The sequence below is a fragment of the Malaya genurostris genome, chromosome 1 (genome assembly GCF_030247185.1).
Source record: "Malaya genurostris strain Urasoe2022 chromosome 1, Malgen_1.1, whole genome shotgun sequence".
NCBI lineage: Eukaryota > Metazoa > Arthropoda > Insecta > Diptera > Culicidae > Malaya > Malaya genurostris.
The window spans coordinates 150963899-150987001 of NC_080570.1; the positions used below are offsets into that span (position 1 = coordinate 150963899).

The 23103-nt window shown below is 36.2% G+C and overlaps 1 protein-coding gene across 3 annotated transcripts in view; it reads left to right on the forward strand.

The window, feature by feature from the left end:
• Positions 1-23103, forward strand: part of LOC131426185 (uncharacterized) — a 135371-nt gene that overhangs the window by 13787 nt on the left and 98481 nt on the right. Inside the window, exon 1 of one of the 3 annotated variants that reach the window (XM_058588716.1) lies at positions 8677-9531. The exons of the other annotated variants lie outside the window; for them this stretch is intronic. The gene's annotated coding sequence lies outside the window, so the exon portion shown is untranslated. Of the gene's footprint in view, positions 1-8676; positions 9532-23103 lie in introns of those variants that run through there. 3 annotated transcript variants of the gene reach the window in all.

Here is a 23103-nt window from a genome sequence, read left to right on the forward strand (position 1 = left end):
CACACAGCATATGAAAAGTGTTGAATCTCTACCTCCAGTTTGCTTCGAACTCAACGCATTCTAGTGCAAAATATAAAGTGCACATTAAACGTTCCATGTTGATCTGTTAGGTGGCATAATAGTTCAGCATAAACTGTTTAAACACTGGCAAATCCAAGACGAAACGTAAAGAAAAATAGAAGACGGCTATGTGTCCTAAACACGAACTTAAATAAACCCTATTTAACGTTAACTCTTGATCATCCAAAATTTTATTCATTTAATAATTTTAATGTTGATCGTGATACGATACTCTATTGGTTCTATCACTTATGTTATTTATCAATTTTTGAATTGCTAGTTTTTGCTTATTCACTTTTTTATTTTTTATTCATTTTATCCAGTTTTGCTATTTTTGTCGTATAAGTTAATTACACTAATTTTCTCATTTACACAATTATTGCATGCTTTGAGTTTTATTTTTCTAAAATTTTTAAATATCATGCTATTTTTGTTTTTTTTTTTTGCCGCCTTCGATGTTTTGTTGTTCGACTTATTTTGCTTCTATTAATATTTTTGCTTGTTTGCGCTGTTTGTTTACTTGGAAAATTGGAATTGCTTCGCTGTTTTTGAATGATTTAGTTCCCTAGTAATTTTTACTGTACTTCTTTCAATTTTGATATTTTCGCGTTTTATACTATTTTTGGTGATTCTCTTTTTTATGTAATTCTGTTTCATGTAAAAAAAAAATCGATAGCATATCTTTTGTGTTTGATTTTTCAGCTTGCTTTTGATGTATTAAATTTTAGATTTGTTCACTTTTTTCTGTTCTATTTTCATAACTTTCATTCTGTTTTTTCTCCAAATATTATGTATATTTGTTAGCTCTCTTTTATTTTACCGCTTCACTCCCGCGATTTTTAGTTTTTTTCCTATACCATTCATTTCTAATTGGCTTTTCGTGCTATTGTATTTTGCGCAATTATTAAGTATCTGATCTTGTGCCATTCGAGTCGGTAAAACTGTGAAACAGAGGCGATAGTCTTATCCATCGTTACCACTAAACTCATGATCTTATTATTTTAACTATTGTTTCTTATTTCTTATTAAACACTGCTAGAGTTTTTAACTTCTCTACTTTGCTATTTTGTAATTTTTATCTTCTTTCATTTATTAGTTTTTGTCAATATTTTTGTTTTACGTGATATTTTTTATGCATTTTCTATTTTTGAATTTTGAAATTTGTTCTACTCCTTCACTAATTGGAAGATCACTTTATTTTTCTCGTCATTTGGACTCTGCTTCTCTACTCTCTACCGCCCGGGTTGGCAGTTCAGTGCATAGGGCACTGATCTCACAAGCCAGTTGTCGTATGTTCGAATCTCGATCTGGAAGGATTCTTAGTGTCAGTAAGATCGTAGCACTAGCTAGCCATGCAATGGTTCTGTACGTTAAGAATCGGCTGCGAAGTCTGTTGAAACAGAAAGGCCAAATTCCACGGAAAGAATGTAACGCCAGGTATTCTCTTCTCTTCTTCTCGTTTATTGTTTTGTTATTCACGTCAACTATCATTATTCGTTCCTGATGCATTTTTTTTACGTTGATTACGTTATTTATTTACTAATGTTGATAAATTTGGTTGATTTCTTATTCGCAATTCCACAATTTACGTTATTTTCTGTATTCTTGATTTCTTTTTGCTTTGTTTGCATGTTTTCTTATCATTGTTATTATTTCTTTTATTTCAGATACATTTGCAGCTCTTATTTTTCTTGCTACAATTTCTACAGTTGATAATTTAACTACTGCTGCATATTTTAGATGGTTGCTATTCCGAATATTTTGTAGAATTTTTGTTAGTTTTTTTCAATTTCATCCATTTTATTCTTTCTATTTTTGGCGATTTTATTTTCGCTAGTTTTGTAATTTTTGCTATTGTTATTTTTGGTGTTTCTATTTTCGCTAGCTCTGTTATTTCTCGTTATTTTTGCAATTTGAGTTATTTACGTAATTTTAGTGCTAATTGTTCCTTTTACTTTTTTGCAGTTTTATTGATATTTATGTGTTTTAATTTCTTTTTTTGTATGACACCTACTAGTACTATTTTCACTTACATTTTTTCAAACATTTGTCGTGTATACCTTTTCGTTTGATTTTTATTTCCTTTCTCCCATATTATTTGTCGGTTATGTTTTTTGATAAGATTTTTGCGTTTGTCTCTAATATTTTCACTAATTGTTCTATTTTTTTATTATTATTTTTGCATATTTCCCTATTCTTTCTGAATTTGTTGTTTTTTCCTACTATTGCACTGTGTCCCGAATTATTTTGGTTTGTTTCTTCAACCTTACTTCAATATCCATTGAATTAATAATTCAACAAAATAATATGCTCCATTTGTGCCCTCGTACATTTTTCGTGAAATGGGTTGGTTTTCGTAATTAAGTCAAATCTGCGGATAATTTTATTGTCCGATTTGTTATTCCCAGTGGTAAAAAGTTGGGAATTCATCTAAAATTCTAAAGACGAGTGGGTAATGTCAGAGACATAACTGAATGACGTGACTACGAATAAAACTGACATTCCATAGATAGGAAAATTTTTTTATTTATTTTTTTTTTCATGATGTGCAATTAAACATTATTAATAAATATTGCGGAATTCCAGTGGATTTGATTTCCTTTTAAGGGATCCAAAATGATACAGGCTAACTAAAAAAAAATTATACAAGAATAAATTACTTTTTTTTTTATTCAAATAAATTTTTTCTTTGACCAATGTTTGTGACTGCTCGAACGCAAAGCAGGTTGTTACTACGACGTGTAGTTCGAGAGTCAGTTAAAGTTGGAAACTGTAAATTATGGTGAGTTGAGGTTTTGTGTAGGATATCATGAACGAACAGTAATGTTTGAACATCACATAAGTGTGCTAGAGGTAAGATGTTATGGGTATTATTGGAGTATAACACTAAGTTTGAAAACAGTAAGGGTTTATTGAAGATGATTTTGAGACACCTGGTTTGAAGAGTTTGATTTTTTTTTAGATGAGAGCTAGTGACGCGACCCCATACCGATACCAAAGAAATGAGCTGTGAATGGATGTAAGCAAAATAAAAGTTTAAAAATGCACGCTTAGGAACATATGACTTGACCCTCCACAAAATACCGCAGTAGGATGCCACATGTTTTTCAATAGATTTAATATGGAGAATCCAGGTTAACGTGGGGTAAAAAAAAACACCCAAATATTTGAAACAGTCCACTTTTTCAATAATATAATGTCCCAATTTAGAATGACGATGAATTGGTATTATTTTCCTTATGGACCGGAAAATCATATATTTATTTTTTATAAGATTTAGGGACAATAAATTTGCACTAAAATATTGATCTAAAATACTTAAATCGCTCTCCATTGAGTTTATAATAGCATTGATGTCATTGTTAGGATAAAATAGAGCTGTGTCGTCGGCAAATAACCGCGGAGTTCCTGTGAGTTGCAGGTTACCTATATCATTAATATACAAAAGAAATAATAGTGGTCCTATATTGCTACCCTGTGGCACTCCAATGTTTATGGCAGTAAGATTGCAACAGTCGCCCTCGATGGACACGAATTGTTTTCTGTTTGTCAAGTAGCTACTGATAATAGAGTTCGCGATGCCCCTGATGCCGTAGTACTGAAGTTTGTCCAAGAGAATACACTGAGGTCTTTTTTTATGCGGTCTTTTTTTATGCGGTTTTTTTACGCGACTTTTTTTATGCGAATTTTCAGAGTTATGCGGTTTTTTTTATGCGAAGTTTCAGAGTTATGCGGTTTTTTTTATGCGAATTTTCAGAGTTATGCGGTTTACCCTTCTGCGGTCTTTTTTTATGCGAAGTTTCAGAGTTATGCGGTTTTTTTTTACGCGAAGTTTCAGGGTTATGCGTTTTTTTTTATGCGAATTTTCAGAGTTATGCGGTTTTTTTTATGCGGTTTTTTTTTATGCGGTACGTAAATTCGCATAAAAAAAGACTTCAGTGTATTGTGATCCAAAGTGTCAAAGGCTTTTTTGAGATCTAAAAATACGGCACCAATCATGTTTTTTTTTGTCAATCTCGCTCATTATATTGTCTACTAATTCTATGATAGCGGTATGTGTGGTAGAACCTTGTCTAAAGCTGTACTGAAATTTATAAATGACACTATGTTTGTTTAAAAATTCGAGAAGTCAATTAACCAATAGTTTTTCGAAGATTACAGAGTCGATATAGGACGATAATTATTACAATCATAACGATCACCAGACTTGTAAACAGGAATAACTTTAGCCACTTTGAGACAGTCAGGGTGATAGCCAGTCCGAACAATTACATTGAAACATTGAGAGAGAATTCTAGAAAATATAACAGGGTTACTTTTTAGCACACTTGCAGAGATGTTGTCGGGGCCACTGCACTTTCTATTGTCCAAATTTCGTCTTTAGTTTGAGCGAATTCTCTACCTATTTAGTATGAACAAGGTAAAAAACATGATAAAAAATAAATTTAAGTCAAATCTTACCAAAAATTTTGAATACTTGCATTTTTCATGATACTGTAAGTAAAATAATGGCGACGACGTATTTTTTGTATTTTCAAGCTTACCTTTTCGGAAGTGTCAAAACATATTTGGTAAATTGTTGTATCTGAAACGTATAGTAATGTATGTCATAATTTAAAAATAAGAGGTTACAATACAACAACATTTCTAAGAATCTTCTCGGTATTACCTGTTTGAATTTGGGAACTCGAAATTCATGAGAATATTACAAAAAATTGTAGTATATTGTTATGAGCAGCCAAATTTGTATTACTTGTATTGTCCATGGAAACTACCATGTATCTGAGTATTGAAGAGTTTAAAAAATCCCCGTGATTTTACATCTTATTAGATGCACATAAATGGAGCGTCGCAGTGCACGCAAATGGAGGAGAGGCACTGGCTAGAGCGCTGCACTGGATGATTTCTAGGATTTGGGAGGAGGAGATTCTACCGCAGGAATGGATGGATGGAGTGGTATGTCCCGTCTACAAAAAGGGCGATAAGCTAGACTGTTGCAATTACCGCGCAATCACATTGCTGAACGCCGCCTACAAGGTACTCTCCCAAATCCTTTGCCGTCGTCTATCACCAATAGCTAAGGAATTCGTAGGGCCGTACCAAGCGGGATTTACTGGAGCCCGCGCCACTACGGATCACATCTTCGCGATAAGACAAGTACTCCAGAAGTGTCGTGAATACAACGTACCCACGCATCACCTATTCATTGACTTCAAAGCGGCATACGACACAATCAGCTATGGCAGATAATGCACGAATACGGTTTCCCGGATAAACTGACGCGATTGGTCAAAGCAACGATGGATAGAGTGATGTGCTACGTCCGAGTATCTGGGACGCTCTCGAGTCCCTTCGAATCCGGAGAGGGCTACGTCAAGGTGATGGACTTTCATGTATCTTGTTCAATATTGCTCTGGAAGGTGTGATTCGAAGAGCGAGGATTGACACGAGTGGCACGATCTTCCGAAAGTCCGTACAACTTTTTGGCATCGCTGACGATATTGATATTGTGACACGTAACCTTGAGAAGATGATGGAAACCTACATCGGACTGAAAGCTGAAGCTAGGCGTATCGGACTGGCCATAAATGCGTCGAAAACAAAATACATGAGAGGAAGAGGCTCTAGAGAAGAAACACTACGCCTCCCACCACGAATATTGATAGACGGTGACGATATCGAGGTGGTTGGCGAGTTTGTGTATTTGGGTTCACTGGTGACCGCCGACAATGACACCAGCAGAGAAATACAGAGACGTATTTTGGCAGGGAATCGTGTGTACTATGGACTCAGAAAAACCCTTCGAGAAAAGTACACCAACGTACGAAACTGACCATCTACAAAACGCTCAGTAGACCGGTTGTTCTCTATGGCCTGGACTATGTTGGCAGAGGACCAACGCGCCCTCAGTGTTTTCGGATCTTTAGCGGAATGCAGATGGAAGACGGAAAGTGGAGACGGCGTATGAATCACGAATTGCAACAGCTGCCTATCGTACGGACAGCTAAAATCGGATGTCTACGATGGGCTGGGCATGTTACCGAGTTATGTAGAAACGTATGTTTGATACAGCAAATGACACCCCAGGCCTATAGCTGTTAGGAAAGGTAAGGTAAGTTCACGCAAATTCAAGTGGAAGAACATTTAATATTGTGTCTAAAACTCCATGACATGAAATTTGTTGAAATAAAAAAAGAATACTGATAGCAACCGTCGCGACTTGAACCGAGAATCATTGGATCGCATGTACGTCTGTTAACTGACTGAGCCACAGAAGCATGCATCTGCTTGGCTGGTAGAAGGTGCATTTAAATTTATACAGTCGAACCTGCTAGCAGAACGCAAGTTACAGTCGAAACCAGTAAAATTCAAGCTCATCTAACATTAAGTCATTACAAATAAAATTTTCCGTCATTTGACAAATTAGGTCTTCATGAATTACATCGTATGAGGTATTAGGTCACCTGTATTATTCAATTTTTTTTGTGTGTAGGTATCAGACTCAGCATTCACATCTTTCGCTAATGCACCCAATGAGCAGTACACAGTGCATGCCAAAAATTGTGATCTGTAACAAAGAATGAACAATTTCGCTATAGGCGAGAAAATCAATTATAAGAGCATTTTGGTTATAAATTTACATTTTGGTTATTTATTTACCGTCTTGAGGGGCGAGTAGGGTCTAACACTTTTGAAAAATCATTTATTTTTTTTCTTTGTATTTTATTATAGTAAAACATTTCAAGAATATTCTGTGAAATTTTCAAGCCTCTCAGAACAAAACTTAGCAAGTTATGGGGCTTTATCTTTGCCGATCTCATACTGCGAAGAAGTAAGAGCTCGGCACACAGGCCCAAGACTTCTGCTTCGATTAACTTAAAAACTTGACAAAACATTCTTGAAATGTTTCATCATAACGTATTATAAAAGAAAATATATGATTTTTTGAAAATATTCAATAAAATGGAAAAAAATCAAACAGAAACGATTTAAAAGTCCGTGTCCATCGTCATTCAAAAACTACTGCACCAATTTTTATAAAATTTTGCACACACTTTCTACATATAAAAAACCAGACCCCAACCTTTTTCCTTTTCGTTGTTTGTTACTTTGAGGAGGTTTTACAGCTACAAAATGGCGAATTTTTTCGTGAAAAATCGCAGTTTTACTTTGAACAACCACCAAAAATTCAATAAAATAAAAAAAAAAATCAAACAGAAACGTTGGGGTCTAGAAAAACTTCTACTCTAACTATGCTGCTTTGATTTGTTGACTTCTGATAAGTCTGCGCTGAGATACAGTGGACACCGCAAATCGTAATTTTTAAGAAGCGTCCTCAAAATTACCTCTTCACCGACTCATTTCTCAATATTGTTGCACGAAAAAATTGCAAAATGTTGTTCGAATTATGCTTTTTATTATGCAAAACATTTGAATTTTGAATTTCATCTTTTAGGCCCTACCCCCCTTAATCAACATGCACAAATATGTCTTCTCCCCTCATATTAGACAATTAAAAATACTCATGGTTTATAACCCTCATCCATAGCAAACAAAACATGTCGCAAGCCCCGAGCATTCAATCATTGAAAATATTCCTTATTTCTATGAGTCGGTTTTGCACGATACGCTTTGTGTGATGATTCGTTCAATTCGTGTGTCTAGAATTTCGCGCACCTTATATTGTCAGTGAATTCCACCATGATGCTCGTTCATACCAAACAATTGGAAAAGCTTAAACTTTGAGTTATTTGTGGTTATATCATACATACTACTGAAAATTCAATCATAAATTGCTGAACAAATTTTCGATGGTATGGAGAAGAAAATATGTTTCTGGCTTAAATACAACAAGAGATATTCACGAGCCCTATAGTAAAATAAGTCCTATTCATGACAACTAGGAAATAGTTTCACTCTGATATTTGCAGATCACTTTTTGTTTTGCACCGAAGTGCAATGTGTGAAGTGACGTGCCGAACGGAAAAATATTTCTAACTTTAACTGGCTAATTCAGGTATGGTCAGTTTGGTGCTCAGGGCACATATCCGTATTTTTTATTCGTTTTGTCTAAAATAGTGACAAAGATGGTATTTAGTTCATTGATTTTTCAGCGATAAAGATGTTTTTTTATTAAAACAAATCCATTTTTAGAAGACTTCTTTCTATGCAAACTCAGTTCTTCTCCATTTACCATACCATTGCTCGGATCCGCAATCTAAATCACTGCCCGAAGTTTCTTTCTTTCCCCACAACCCAGCCAGGTGCCAAGTAGAGTGCAAAACGTAAAGCACAATAACAATAAATAACTTTTCTCGTTCTCCGAGCAGTTTTTCCTCGCCCAACTGCCTAAACTATTTCATTCGTAGGCAACCACATTTTTCACCTTTTTTTTATTATTATTTTTTGTTTCTCGCATGTGTGCTTTTCCCTTCCCGTGGGCCACCCGGAGGCCGAACGCGCCGAAGTTCGGTTCACGAAGCGAGTTGCGTCTGCTCTGCTTGCTTGCCTACCTTGCCACTTTTTTTTTTGCTCCACCACCCCGAAACTAACCTACCATAATCGGGCAGCCCGCTTTAGTACCACGGTTATGCTCGCACGGTAAAGATGTTCCGAATCCGTCCGTACCTGTGTAGTTCCCTGTCCAATTCGGGATGCCCAATCGGGGTGGGCCGTTTTCGGTCAAAGGCGTAGAGGTAGTAAATCACGCGACCTTCACAATTCCCGATCGATTCTGCAAGCTGTCTGTGTGTTCCAACACCAACGTTAGTGAGTGAGTGAAAGAAGATAAACCTGATCTGCGCAAAAGTAGCGCGGTCTCCTCCGGTCACTGCTGCTGCTGCTGCTGCGAAGCGTCACGGGGGGATCCTCCAGTCACCTAGATTCCAGTGTTTTGCCACTTATCTTGCATCGAAGCAAACCTGCTTCCAAAGGCCGATCAGTTGGGAAGCCTGCGGGAAAACTTGTCCGCAGCCGTTTGGAACTCTAATCGCTCCGGAACCGAATGCGAGTGCGGTTATTCAGTGTTAGTCGGTCCCGCCGTAAGCATCCGATTCGCAGTATTCGATTTCGTTGGAGAATCTCACCGTGTGTGTGTTGCGTGTTCTATCGTCGTCCGGCCTGAACGAACATTGAACATTGAAGTTTTTGTAATTAGGAAAAAAGTGCTAGAAAAAGTGATCCCTTATAACTTAAGACGCAACGCAGATGATGAGCTTTTTGCATTTGCCGGCGAAGAAGAATTGTTGGTGCGCTTGATAGCATAAACGAACGATAACAGAAGGAAAACGGAGTTTATTTACAGTTTTTTTTTTCTTTCGACTTTTGGCTTCCGATCGACGAAAGTCTGGAAGAAGAAACGCACAGCAGCCAAGTTTCGCGGGAATCATTGCATACATAAATTAGCTTCTTGAGAGTTTCTTCGGTCGAGTGGAAAAAGCTGTGTGTGAGTGTGGAAAAGATCAACAAACGGTACAAAAAAGCAACACCCTTTCAGCTGCTGAAATAGACGATTATTTATGATGATCTCGAGACACCGAGAAAAGTGAGCCAAAATGGACCCGATGTACAGTTTCTATTATGATTGTGTGATTTGCTACCCGCTTTGTTACGATAAGATTTGAAGCCCGAATCTCGGTTGATTGATTAGCATAGTTTTGCTAGTGTTTTGGTATTTCCGACAGTGGGACGTTGTTGGCTGAAATTTTTAGGCATTGCGAAAATGATTGATTGTACTATTTTTGCGTCGAAACAATCCATTTCACTGGCTTTTTTTCGAATATTTCGAGCATCTCAAATCATAAGAACGTAATTCGTAAAATAAATGAATTTTACAAGAATGATTTTTATATGTGTCGAACATACACTATTTTCAATCTACTGTAAAAATGAGTCATTTTTGACGCTCGTCGTCGGTCTCAGAAAACGTAAATTTACACGATTTTTTCTAGGTGTGCAATTTTCAAACTAGAAATGTTTTACTCTCATACAGAGTAAAAGCCGCTAACTCTTGTGCAGACGGAAATCAAAATGTGATGTAATTTAGCAACACGAATAATTAGGGCAATGAATGCATTTTTTGCGACTGAATTTTACCACCAGTAAAAGGCACAAACGAAATATTACATTTCTTGTCACTAAAATTTACCATTGCCCTTTTCTATCAACTGAGTAAAACAGTCAATGTTTCTTTCTATTTTTTTATTGAAACGATATTCAGCCTAAACCAATTATTTGATGCATACCGTTTCTATCGAAAAAATCTAATTTGACCATCCCATCGATGCGAACGATTCGAGTTTCTGACGTGGAGAAAAACAAAGCTCAAGTTTTTCTGCCGTTCACTGAAAGGGTGTCCCAAAGAGAGTGTTTAAGCACGATTCGAAAATAGCTAAATAGGTCTAGTTTTTGGAGCGAATTTCGCTTTAAATTTCGAGCAAATCTAAAGTTGACGTGATATTTCCGAGAACCATTGAATTGTATATAAAAAGACCTTAGCGAAGCTCCTATCTCTGATGATAACGCAAATTGGTGGATTATTTGTTGCTAATTAGTTGCTTATGGATTTGAATGTTTTGCCCCTTTTTATGTTTTTATTTTCTCTTTCTAGCGAAGTAGGTTCATATGAAGCTAACGAAGTACCCTTCCTAAATTAGCTTGAAAACAACTTAAATTTCAGAAAATAATTTATTTTAAATTAGTTGCTAGTTAGTTACGATGGTTTTGAATCAGTTCCTCAGTATTTTTTTTCGATACTTCATATGAAGCTAACGAAACGCCCTTCCAAAAAAAACGCACAAAAACTAATCGAATCCCAGTTCAAAATTTGTTCCTAATTAGTTGCTAATTAGTTTCAGTGAAAATCCTCGTGAAATTGTCACGTAATCGATCATTTTTGTTGCTAGTTAGTAATGACTGTTGTAACTTAACTTAGCGAAGCACCTATTTCTGATGATAACAGTTGATTTTACTAAGAAACGGGTACGGCCACTTTTGTTGATTGAATTGAAAGATGGCTTTTTTGGTCATTTGTTGCTTTCAAAGTATTCATTTCACATTAACAGCCAACGTTTCGAAGGTATATTTCTTCATCTTCAGGGTAGTCGTTTTTCCCTGAAGATGGAAAATTAAACCTTCGAAACGTTGGCCGTTAACTTGAAATAGCTATTTTTAAAGCAACAAATAACCCACAAAAGGTAGATTATTTGTTGCTAATCAGTTGCTAATTAGTTACGATGGTTTTAGATCAGTTTCTCAATTCTTTCCATTTTTTGATAACTTGCTTAGGTCATATGAAGTTAATGAAGCACCCTTCCCAAAAATGCTCAAAAACTAATCGAATCCCAGTTACGAATTTGTTTCTATGTAGTTGCTCATTAGTTACGGTGAAAACCACTGTGAATTCTTTACTCAGTTTTATTTTCATTTTTTCGAGTGCATTGCTTAGTTCATATGAAGTTAACGAAGCATCTGCTAAACAAACTTTAACACAAATCGTCACGTAATCGATCATTTTTGTTGCTAGTTAGTAATTACTGTTTAACTTAACTTAGCGAAGCACCTTTTTATGATAACTGTTGATTTTACTGAGAAGCGGGTACGACCAGTTTTGTTGATATTCCTTCGTCTTCAGGGTATTCGTTTCGTGCTGAAGATAGAGGAATAAACCTTCGAAACATTGGCCGTTAACGTGAAATGAATATTTTAAAAGCAACAAAAAAGCAATCGTTCAATTCAATCGAATGATAACAAAAATAGTTGGATTATTTGTTCCTAATTAGTTGCTAGATAGTTTCAGTGGAAACCACCGTGAATTAGTGGTTTTTTTGTTTATTTGTTGAACATTACTATGAACTTAAATAAGCATCTGTGGAACAAGCGTTAACATAAACCGTCACGTAATCGATCATTTTTGTTGCTAGTTAGTTGTATAGTAATGACTGTTTTAACTTAACTTAGCGAAGCACCTATATTACTGAGAAACGGTAACGACCAGTTTAGCTGATTGAATTTAGAAATAGCCTTTTTTGTTCATTTGTTGCTTTTAGAATATTCATTTCGCGTTAACGGCCAACGTTTCGAAGGTTTATTCCTTAATTCATATTTCTTCATCCTTAGGTTAGTCGTTTTGCCCTGAAGATGGAGGAATAGCCCTTCGGAACGTTGACCATTAACATCCAAAAAAATATTTTGAAAGCAACAAAAAAGCCATCCTTCAATTCAATCTGATGATTATTTGTTGCTAATTAGTTGTTGATTAGTTACGATGGGTTTGAACTTTTCGTTCGATTTATGTTTTATTTTCTCAAATACATTGCTAAGTTCATATGATACCCTTTCTGAATAAGCTTAAAAACAAATTTTAACCCCGTAAAAACCACCGTGGATTCTTTACTCAATTTTATTTCATTTTTTCGAGTGCATTGCTAAGTTCGTACGAAGCTAACGAAACATTTGTTAAACAACGTTCGTAATCGATCATTTTTGTTGCTAGTTAGTTGTACAGTAATGACTGTTTTACCTTAACTTAGCAAAGCACCTGTCTCTGATTATAACTGTTGATTTTACTGAGAAACGGGTACGAACACTTTTATTGATTGAATCGAAAGATGGTTTTTTTTGGTCATTTGTTGCTTTAAGAATATGCATCTAACGTTAACAGCCAACGTTTCGAAGGTTCAACTTATTGAATTTATAAATGTTGAAAATATATAGTTTTTTACTGTTGCACTACTAGATTTGAAAACTGATAGTAAGATGAAATGTGTAAGTATTTGTGTTCGGAAGTGTGAAAAAAGTATGCCAGTTTTATTCGTTTTCACGTCCTCCAGTTATGTCTGTGACATTACCCACCCGAGATGACTGAGACAATTTCAACAAACTTAGGCTTTTCGAAAGCTACTATTGAATTGTAAATCAAATTCTAAAATCAAAAAGCTGTCACTTCCGGTTCCGGAAACAGAATGGTATAAGTGACGTAACCGTCAAAATGCTTTTTGTTCTCCGCTCTCTTTTCTTGGAGATGACTGAATCGATTTTCACCAGCTAGGCAGTTTTAGAAGCTAGTCACTGTGAATCAAGTTTGAAGATCAAATGCCTGTCACTTTTGGTTTCACAGGTATAATGGTATAAGTGACCTAATCGACAAAACGCAATTTTCGTCCCTTACGCCTAGTTTTCTTGGAGATGACTGAACCGATTTCAACAAGTTTAAGCATGATCAAGACTAATATTGGGTCATAGATCACGTTCGAAGACCATATGGCTGACACTTCCGGTTCGGAAGGTATAATGGTAGAAGTGATTTTTTTTCTATTCGTACATTTTTTTCCAGAAAGTGACTTATGATCAAATGCATTATTGCTGATATTTTTGGTTTCGGTAATGTGACCGTATTCGCTGAAGCACGCTTTTGTAAACTGCCCAAATCAATTTAAATGAGTTTGTATCAAAAATCAACCCACAGTTGGTTTAAATATTATCTTAATAGAAAAATGATAAGATAAAGGCAATATCGCATGTGGGCTAAGAGAAGGTTATTTTTTCTGTATAAAATTGTTCATATTTTTTTCACTTTCGTTCAATATCAACGGAATCGAGGTTAATTATTTGATAGAAACAAAATATTGACATTTCACTCAAACTTAGAACTGAAATAAGAGTAAGGCTAACGTTTGCAATGATAAATGAGCTTTTTTCGGATGCTAAGACAGATAAATGCTTTTGATTAATTTTCCATGGAAGGTGATTATTTACGGTTACTTGCAAAAAAAAATCTACGCCCTTGAGAGCGGTCTTCCGGTAGTTAACCGGAACATTCGCCATAGCGGACGAAAACATGCGTGTAGGCATGATTTTGAGTTCTTTCTTCGTTTTACTTATAAATTGCTTCTCAGTTTCCGCGACAAAGTTGTTGGAGTAGATCTTACGCTTCGGTTTGGCCCAGAAATTCTTGATGGGACGCAGCTGGAGGACGTTGGGCGGAATCACCGAGCTGTCAAATTTTGTCTGTTGACTCATGGGTTATTGTGATTGATGCTACATGGGGAGTTTCGTCAGTGCAGGTGAAGGTGAACCCTAGGAAAATCGGCAATTTTTGACCATTTTTTTAAAGTGCAAATGTTATGAAAATATTGAACGGAATCTAAGAATTGAACTTTGAGCAGACCGAGAACTTTGTGTAATTTAAAATTTTCTCTACCGGATGAGGCCAAATTGAGCATCACTTGTGTTTATGGCTTGTCGAAAAATTATAATCTTACCGATCACTGCCCGAGCCGATACAAAAGTTTTTTTTGGCTGTTTTCATATTCACGGGAAGCCATGAACATCGGCACAGTTGTGCCTGTACACGAAATTTCAAGCACATATCCAACCTCAAACTTACTGCGAGTCCGTGTTCAAGCTCATCCCGAACACCGTACATGAACGACACAGTTCAGTACGTACACTGGGTGGAGTTCCCGTGCACGCACATCGTGTACGTACACCGGGCACATGCTAGGTACGATTGAACCAGTAATAGAGAAAAGGCAAAACAAAGCTAGGTGGATTGAAACAGGTTTTTTGTATCAATTATTACGTAATTTATTTAAGGGCGATTTTTTTGTGTTTAAATGAATTTCTATTATTTTATACGAAAAACATTCGTTTAATCCAGAGTAAATTATTTCTATCTTTATTGCAATCATTGAACTGCTCAAATACAGCTAGGAAAAAACATTTGGTCGAAAAAGGAAGTTTCTTCACTAATGTAGTTTATTTATACCCTTCCGGTCATTTGCCTAAGTTTCATCATTTTTAATGGTGGAAGAAAGTTTAAAAAATTATTATAAATGAAATTTTGGGGTAAAATTTTCTTTCACTATTCTAAGTCACTAAGTCTGATACAGTTTTACGTACTAATTGCCTATTTAATATATAGAATCTGCTGAGAGGAGAGAGCAACTGCTGACAAATATGGCGCATGATTGTATTGAATGCTTAGAATGCACAAAGTTTGTACATGTGCTACAAACTTTGGGTGCGTTCTGAAAGTTCAACAGTGCATAAGTTCAATTGAGTTCAGAAATTTGTCGGCCGGAATCGGTCCAATGGTCGGACCGATTGATCACATTCCTCTATCATCATATGATAAAGCAGGAAAAACTTTCAATAATATTACTTATATTGATGGGAAAGCCCCAACTTTCTTAATCAGTATAAAATCAGCATTTTTTTAAAAATTCGTATAAAATCAGTATTTTTTGTAAAATCCGTATAAAATTCAGTAAATTTTGCCAATGCACTAGAAAATCAGTAGAATTGCCATACCCAGCGCCCACGATATGTGACACAGATCTCACACAGTAAACATTGTCATTGAATGTTGATCAATATTCAAACCAAGTTACAAAGACTCTACTTCACTATTGAAATGAGTAGAATGAGACATCTAAAAACTATGGTTTCATGTTCCACAGTGCAGTATGAAATTTTTAGAGTTATTATTACACATCAGTTGAGAATAATAAGAAGGAGAGCTGGTAGATAATGGGACATCATAAAACGTTCTTCGTGGAATTCGGTTTCCCCACATTCCTAGGTTGCTCAATTGCAAAGCAGTTCTAAAGATTGGATCAAATTTTATTTCGATTCACTGGCTATTACTTTTTCGCAGACAAATTATTATTTTGTTATTAATCTATCTACACTTTCTACATCGAAAACAGCTTACTATTCCTGAACTATTTGAACCTGAAGATCTCATCTGATAACTTTTCCGTGTGTGAAATTCGAAGGCGATAACACATCCGTCGAATGTAACATATCTTAATAAATATTTAAAAAAATATCTAGTTTGTACTTTGTCCCAGGCATCCCAAAAAATAACAACCTTCACGATCTCAATCGTCTCAGAAACTCAGAGAGCTAGGATATGTAGAAATCACATACTAGAAGATAAACGGACGAAAGAGTGCACCGCGCATGTGCACTATGTATGGTTGGTGACATTCGGTTTCATCCTGCAAGCTATATTTAAATCGTTTGATTTTATTTGTGCAGATTCGGAAAATACTCCTAGAAAAATGTGGAGTCTTGCATCAAAGAGTTTGGTACAAGTTGCGCATTATTTTACGAAATCGCAGCAGGGTGCATGCTAAATCCTCATAAATGTTACTGAACTAATGGCAATAATTTGCTTACATAAAAAAATGTTCACAGTTGTCTCCCTCTTATGATTAACCAAGCAATGCATATTAGGGCAAACAAAAAAATTATCTTACTCAAATTCGCTTATGGGCAGCCATTGTTTCAGCCTGCCAAAAATCTAACCCCCAGCCGCAGTAAGTACACACATGTGCTGCTGCCTACGGGTTAACCGAAAGCGTTCTGCTCCGTGAGGCGTTTTGATTGAACGACTTCTTCGGCTAAGCGGGGACTAAATTTGTGCCACGTCCCGGCGAAATTATTAGCCTAAAGACAACCAAAGTACCATAAGAAGTAGGGGGTCCGCTCGATTGTGTTGCGAATTTTACATTACGGTGGCTCTACTGGGGTATGTCGGCCAATTTTTTGTTTTTAATATTTCGAAGCCTGCTTTGGTGATCGCACAAGCGCACGCCAAATTATGACTGCTATTGTTTTCCGCTCAAAACAGTTACCGTTGACTTCTCTTCTTCCTATGCCGAGGGGCTATGTAATCGATGGCGATGGCGCTGCTTTTAACTATGGAAAGTGACCACAGCGCGCTTTGAAGTTATGTGAGGATTTGACTTCGCCTGGCTTTGACAGGGTTCAGGGTAAGGGCGGTGAAGAGGGGACAGAGCCAATAAGGCAAAAATGCCCCATGTTCACGTGGGCACTTGGTAGCGATTACCCATGTTCGGTCGTACGAAGACCACCGGTGGAATGTCGGGCGATTGATTCTGTTGGCAAATTAAAAGAAACGAAATTAAAAACATAACTCTTCAAAGTGCATCGTTGCTCGCAGACTTTCACTTTCGGGCTGTGGCTGTATGTCCTGTGGATCGAAACGTCACGCGAGCGAATTCGTACCAAAGCGGCGACGACGACGATGGCGGTGCGAGCTGGTTATGGTTATAGTTCAGCCGTAGGCGAAATCACCCAACACAAGACCCGGTGAGGTGTGATATGTATAATTAGTTAGTTTAAATCTGTGCACCGATCTAAAACATCGATATCGGTAGCTTTGGGGTGTTTTCAAAAAGCCGCTGCGGTGTAGTTCGCCGTAGATAATCATGAATGTGTAAATGTTTATTTCCATACGTAATTTGAGGCTTCATAATAGTATCTCATAATGCTTTACTTCTGTTTTCGGAATGGACATAAATCTTTTCGAAAACTTTTCGATTACGAGACGATTAGATTGCACAAAAATGGTGAAGTGTCAGGGTGAACACTAATTGGTTAGGGTCGAAGATTTATCTGAGCACATTTCTAATATTTACCACTAAATCCGACAATACCCAGTCGACACCATTCTATTGAACAAATGTCATCATAGACAAACGGGGTGGCATGAGATAGGAACTTGCGAGCACTTCTTCATATTACTTTTCGATTACAAGTGGAGTCGTATTATGTGCTCAAATCCATCCCATATGAAAATTTTGCCATTAAAACTTTTGAAACTATAAACATTCACGTTTCAAATATAAATTACACAATGAATGGAGGAAGTCTGAAAGTTCGCCGCTCGTAGATGTTGATCTCAGAAGACGTGCATTTGTACGATTTTTCCAAGCTGTGGATGTAGAATTTTTATTGTAAGTTAGCGGCTTCACTCAGTTAGAAAATCTTAGACAGACGAAATACTTTTGGCGGAACGACTGTTTGTGCGTATTGACTTTTCGACGAAATCCAACGGGTGCGCCGGCAACACCTTACCAAATTTATTCAAGTTTACAGTCTGTAAAAACCGAATCGTGGACCGAAAACAAACATTTTCCCTGGAAAAAATTGATATTCTTTGCCACTTATGGATTTAAGTAACTTCCCTGAATTCTTCACTCTGACGATCATGAACAGCCAACAGAGTATTTTTTCGACAAATATACTAAGTGAGAATAGATTTGAAGTTATTTAAAAATTTCTTATGCGGTTTAGTGTTAAATAGAATCAAATCTAATCTTTTAATTCAACAAAACGGGGTTGATAACCACCATATTTGTTACTCTTTGCATGAATTTCTTATAAATCTAAATTCAACACATATTTCTACAATATGAGATGCATAACACATGTTTCTATAGTTTTAAGATACAGATTAATGGAGCATCGTATTTCACCCAGATTTATATGCAAGAACATGTAAAATTGTGTGATTTGAAAATTGCAGGAGTTTGAAATCGAATGAAATAAAAAACAAAAAATCGATAGCAACAGCGCGACTTGAACCGAGAAATATTAGATCACAGAGCACGTGCGTTAATTGGCTGAACCACAGAAGCCCACATTCGTTCGATGAATAATTTCAGCGGCACTTGGTAGCCAAGTGCAAATCAAACTCGGAACCTGTGAAATTCTGTGCGAGTGGAATTTAACGTCATTTGAAAAGTTAAGTAGTTATGAATTGTATCGTTTGTAGAATTGTTTCACCTGTAAAATGAAACTTTTATACTTATCAGCCTGTAATTCAGGAACCGAAAGTCGTATCCTGATGAAATTCATATGGGATTTTTTTTTATTCAACAATATAATTTTTATGGCACACTGCTTAACCTCTAAGATGCCAAGGGCTTTTTCTAATTTTAAATAACGACTAACATAAAACTTAGGTAATGTCGTCGACTCGGTAGCATCATTAGGTAATGTCATCGCAGTGGTCGACTTTGGCAGATTCAGCCTTCAGCTGGTGATCGAAACCGGCCACTGGGTTGAATATATTATGAGATTCCAGATGACGTTTGTATGTATCTATCTTAGCCGCATCCTTCGGTCCGTGTGGGTCCGCGGAAAGCACCCCCAGGCTACGAATATCCGGCGGGTAGCCCGCATGCTGTTGATAGACTAGAGCGGCCTTTCGTGGGCGATGATGGTGATGTTACGGAAGAGAATAAGAAAAAAATATACAGAGAAGTAAATATTGGCGAAAACGGAGTAAAAAGGGGATATGGGAACGAAATGTCCAAAAAAGGACAGAGATCTAATTAGTTGACATCGAGACGATGAAGAGACGGGGAGGGGCGAAGCGTTTCATATGGGATTTTAGGACCTTACATTTGAACCTAAGTATGTGAAAACTGGATGAGCGGTGTCTGAGAAAATCGAGTGCACTTTTTTAGTTTATTTTGCACATTATATCCCGTAACTCTGAAACCGGGCATCGGATCAAAATAAAACTCAACAGCAGCATATGGAACTCTAAGACTTTAAATTTGAATCTAAGTTGAAGAAAATAGGTTGCGCGATTCCTAAGAAAATCTAATGCATTTTTTTTTATTTAGGGACCTTTTTAAATAATGCATTTTTTCTTAATATTTTGACACATTTACCCCCTTACTCCCGAACCGGAAGTCCGACCCGGGTAAAATTCAATAGCAACCTATGGGACCAAGAGACCTTTCATTTAAATCTAAGTTTGTGGAAATCGGTGCAACAATCTCAGAGAAAATCAATTTGCACACTTTTGTTGCATACATATATACATACATACATACATACATGCACACACAGACATTTTGCGTACTTGACGAACTTTGGCGAATGGTATATGAAACTTGGCTCTCCGAATCTCGGTACAAAAGTCGATTTTCACAGTGATTGCATAGCATTTCTATATGAGAAACCAAAAAAACATGAAAATTTCATGCATTATTACTTTCAATCATTATTCATTTTCATAGTAATATTTGCAGTGTGCATACTTTTGTACATAAAATATTTCATGTTTGAAAACTGTTAAAATTTAAACATGAGATAATAAGTTTGAGGATCATTCAAATTAATTGAAAATATATCATACCGGATTTTGAACAACGAAGAATCTGAAGTACACTCAAGAAAATTACTTAAGTACGAACACCAACAATTACTTATCAAGGGTATAAATAAGCTCACGCCGTTTTTTTTTAAATCGAAATTTTACTTTATTGATGAAAAATGACTGCAAACTAGCCACTAATGTTTCTCATCTATTTGGCAATTCGCGGATACTCTTTTTGAAAAATTCGACCGGTTTATCCGCAGGCCACGAATCGGTCCATTTTTTGAGTTCATCATAATTGGAGAAGTGCTGGTCAGCCAGTCCATGAACAAAAAATAATTAGAAGGAGCAATGTTTGGACTATGTGGCGGTTGAGGTAGGACTATTCATTTGAACGTTTCTAAGTATGTATATGAAACGTTCAGATCTGGTGTAATCTAAAGAAATGTTTTTTTTAATCGAAAATTTTCAGTGTCAAAAAAATTGATAGCTTCTGCGAAAAGCCAGGGGTGCATTTTATCTCGGGGGAACGTTTTACCCTATCTACCTGTGAAATCGCACAACATTTTAATCGTTTGGCTTTTATCATTTAGAAAGTTATACAGTTACATATACCACTCGTTTCAGCTCGTCGAGCTCAGCAAATGGATGTATGTATGTATGTATGTAAGTAACGCAAATGTGCACATGAAAGGTTTCGTAGTCTCGTAATCTGGTCTATGCCATTTTATCTGGATCCGATTTCCAGTTCCGGTACAACTGAGTTAAATGCGAAGGGAAATTGAATTAGATTTTCTCAAAAACCACAGTCCTAAAGTCCCATAGCTTGTTTTTAAATTATGCCTGAATCTAACGAGATGAAATGACCTAAATATTAAAGTGCACTCGATTTTTTCGGAAACCGTTGGAACAATTTATGCATAATAAAATTCAAATGGATGGTTCTATGAGCCCATAGTCTGCTACTGAATTTTATACAATACCTTCTTGAGCAATTTCGATTTTCGAACTTCGCTGAATCGAATTTTTCAAACTTTGACCAGAATATATAGTCCTATGGTCACTTGGCCAGTACGAAATGCTTCCGGTTCCGGTAAAACGGAGTAAAATGGGCACTAAATTGCTAGTTTATTGTTTATTGTGGAGCAGAGAAAAACTCACTGGAGCTAGTTTAGCTGAAGCTTTCTTTCCAACAGGCATAAAACCTCCTCTTCTCGTGCATCAACAGATTACAATGATCCAAATGATACATAATACATGATAATATAAGACTAAAAATTAGAAATTATACAATGATAAAAGAAAATTAGTACTAATCAAGTTCTAGTTACTAGAACCTATCGAGACAGATTACTGAGAAACAGCTTTTTAGAACATTATGGGAATGATGGAGGTCAAATACATTGGAACAATTATTAAACAGGCGGCACATACAAGTCAAAGGTTCGCAATAACCGTATTTAGTTTCTGATGAAAGTACGTTAAGAAATAGGTGAAAACGGAGAGTACGATCTAAGATGAATATCTGAATGAATGTATCTGAATATCGATGAATATCTAAGTGTAATGATTGTAGAAGATCTTATCAGTCTATACGAGCTTGTAGTAAATCAGCGACAAGAATGATCTTACAATCGTCATGTCGAACAGAGGGCAAATCTAGATCAATCAGCTCGATTTTTTCATAGACCGGTGGACAAATTTCAATAAATGTTGCTGTTAATAGGAGCTCTGATAGTCTCATAGCTCATATTAAATTTTTTCCGAATCTGACTTTCAACTCCTGAATAACAAGATTATTTTTATTATTATTAATGTTTTTTTTTTATTTCGCCCCGGTTTTAACCACGGTTGGTCATTCGCCGGGGGAAAGTAACAAGATAAAATGTGCTAAAAGTTGCAGTTCACTCGATTTTCTCAAAAACCGTTGGAGCAATTTTCGCATACTAAGGTTCTATGAACCCATAGTCTGCTATTAGATGTTATCTAGGTCCGATATTCGTACATTCGATTTTTTAGAGCCCCGCTGAACAGATTTTTGCAAACTTTGATTACAATGTTCTTCTGGCTCCGGTATAGCGGAGTAAAAAGTGCAACAAAATTTAAATAAGGGAACTCGATTTTGTCGAAGATCGGTCAACAGATTTTAATAAATGTTCCGATTTCCGGCTCTAGGGTAATGGGATAAAATGTGCAATAAAATTTACCTAAGTGCACAAGGATTCCTCGTTTTCAGAGACCGCTGGACCAATTTCGTAATCAAAAATTGAAATGAAAGGTTCCATAGTCCCATGGGCTGTCACGAAATTTCATCTGGATCCGATTTCCAGTTCCAGTATAACAGAGTAAAAAAGTGAACTAGATTTTCTTAAGAAACACTGGACCGATTATCGAAAGCCTAGATTCACATAAAAGTTTTTAAAGTCGGAAAAATTGCGATTTGTTTATAAAATTATTATTATTAAATTATTATTATTATTAAATTACATTTATTTTATATATGTTACCGTAAATAGACAACAGACATCCCACCGTTGAAAATCAACGAAACTGACAATAACGAATAGTCCAACGTGAGTTCACAAAGTACATTAGGATAATCCATATTCCATAAACGTCCATATAATGTCGTATAATAAACGCATATTTTCAGTTTCCCTTGAAAAAGGCCATAAAAAACGGCCGAAACGTCGGGCAATTTTAAATACAAATCGTTTTCCAATTTCCATTTGACTGAGAAAGCGGCATTTCTTCCGATAAAACTCCAAGTCAGTCGATATATAAAAACTTGTTTTCGAAGTCGATTTTGCATAATAAAATGAAAATTTGCATGGTCCTATAATCTGTTATTGAATTTTATCCAGATCCGACTTCTGGTTCTGGATCGACGGGGAAAATAGTGCCAAAGAATCACCGATGATCACCGAAAAAAATTCTGCAAATATTGAGTCAGAAAATAACTGCATAGTGCCAAACGAATATGAAAAGCGTAAATAGTTTTCTTACCGAATTTCGGCAAAAGCTAGTTCATAGTTCGAAAGTTTGAGAAAAATATTTGCTGATTCCGACAAAATCGTTATTCACTGATAAGTTTAGCAAAAGATTATGCTAAATCT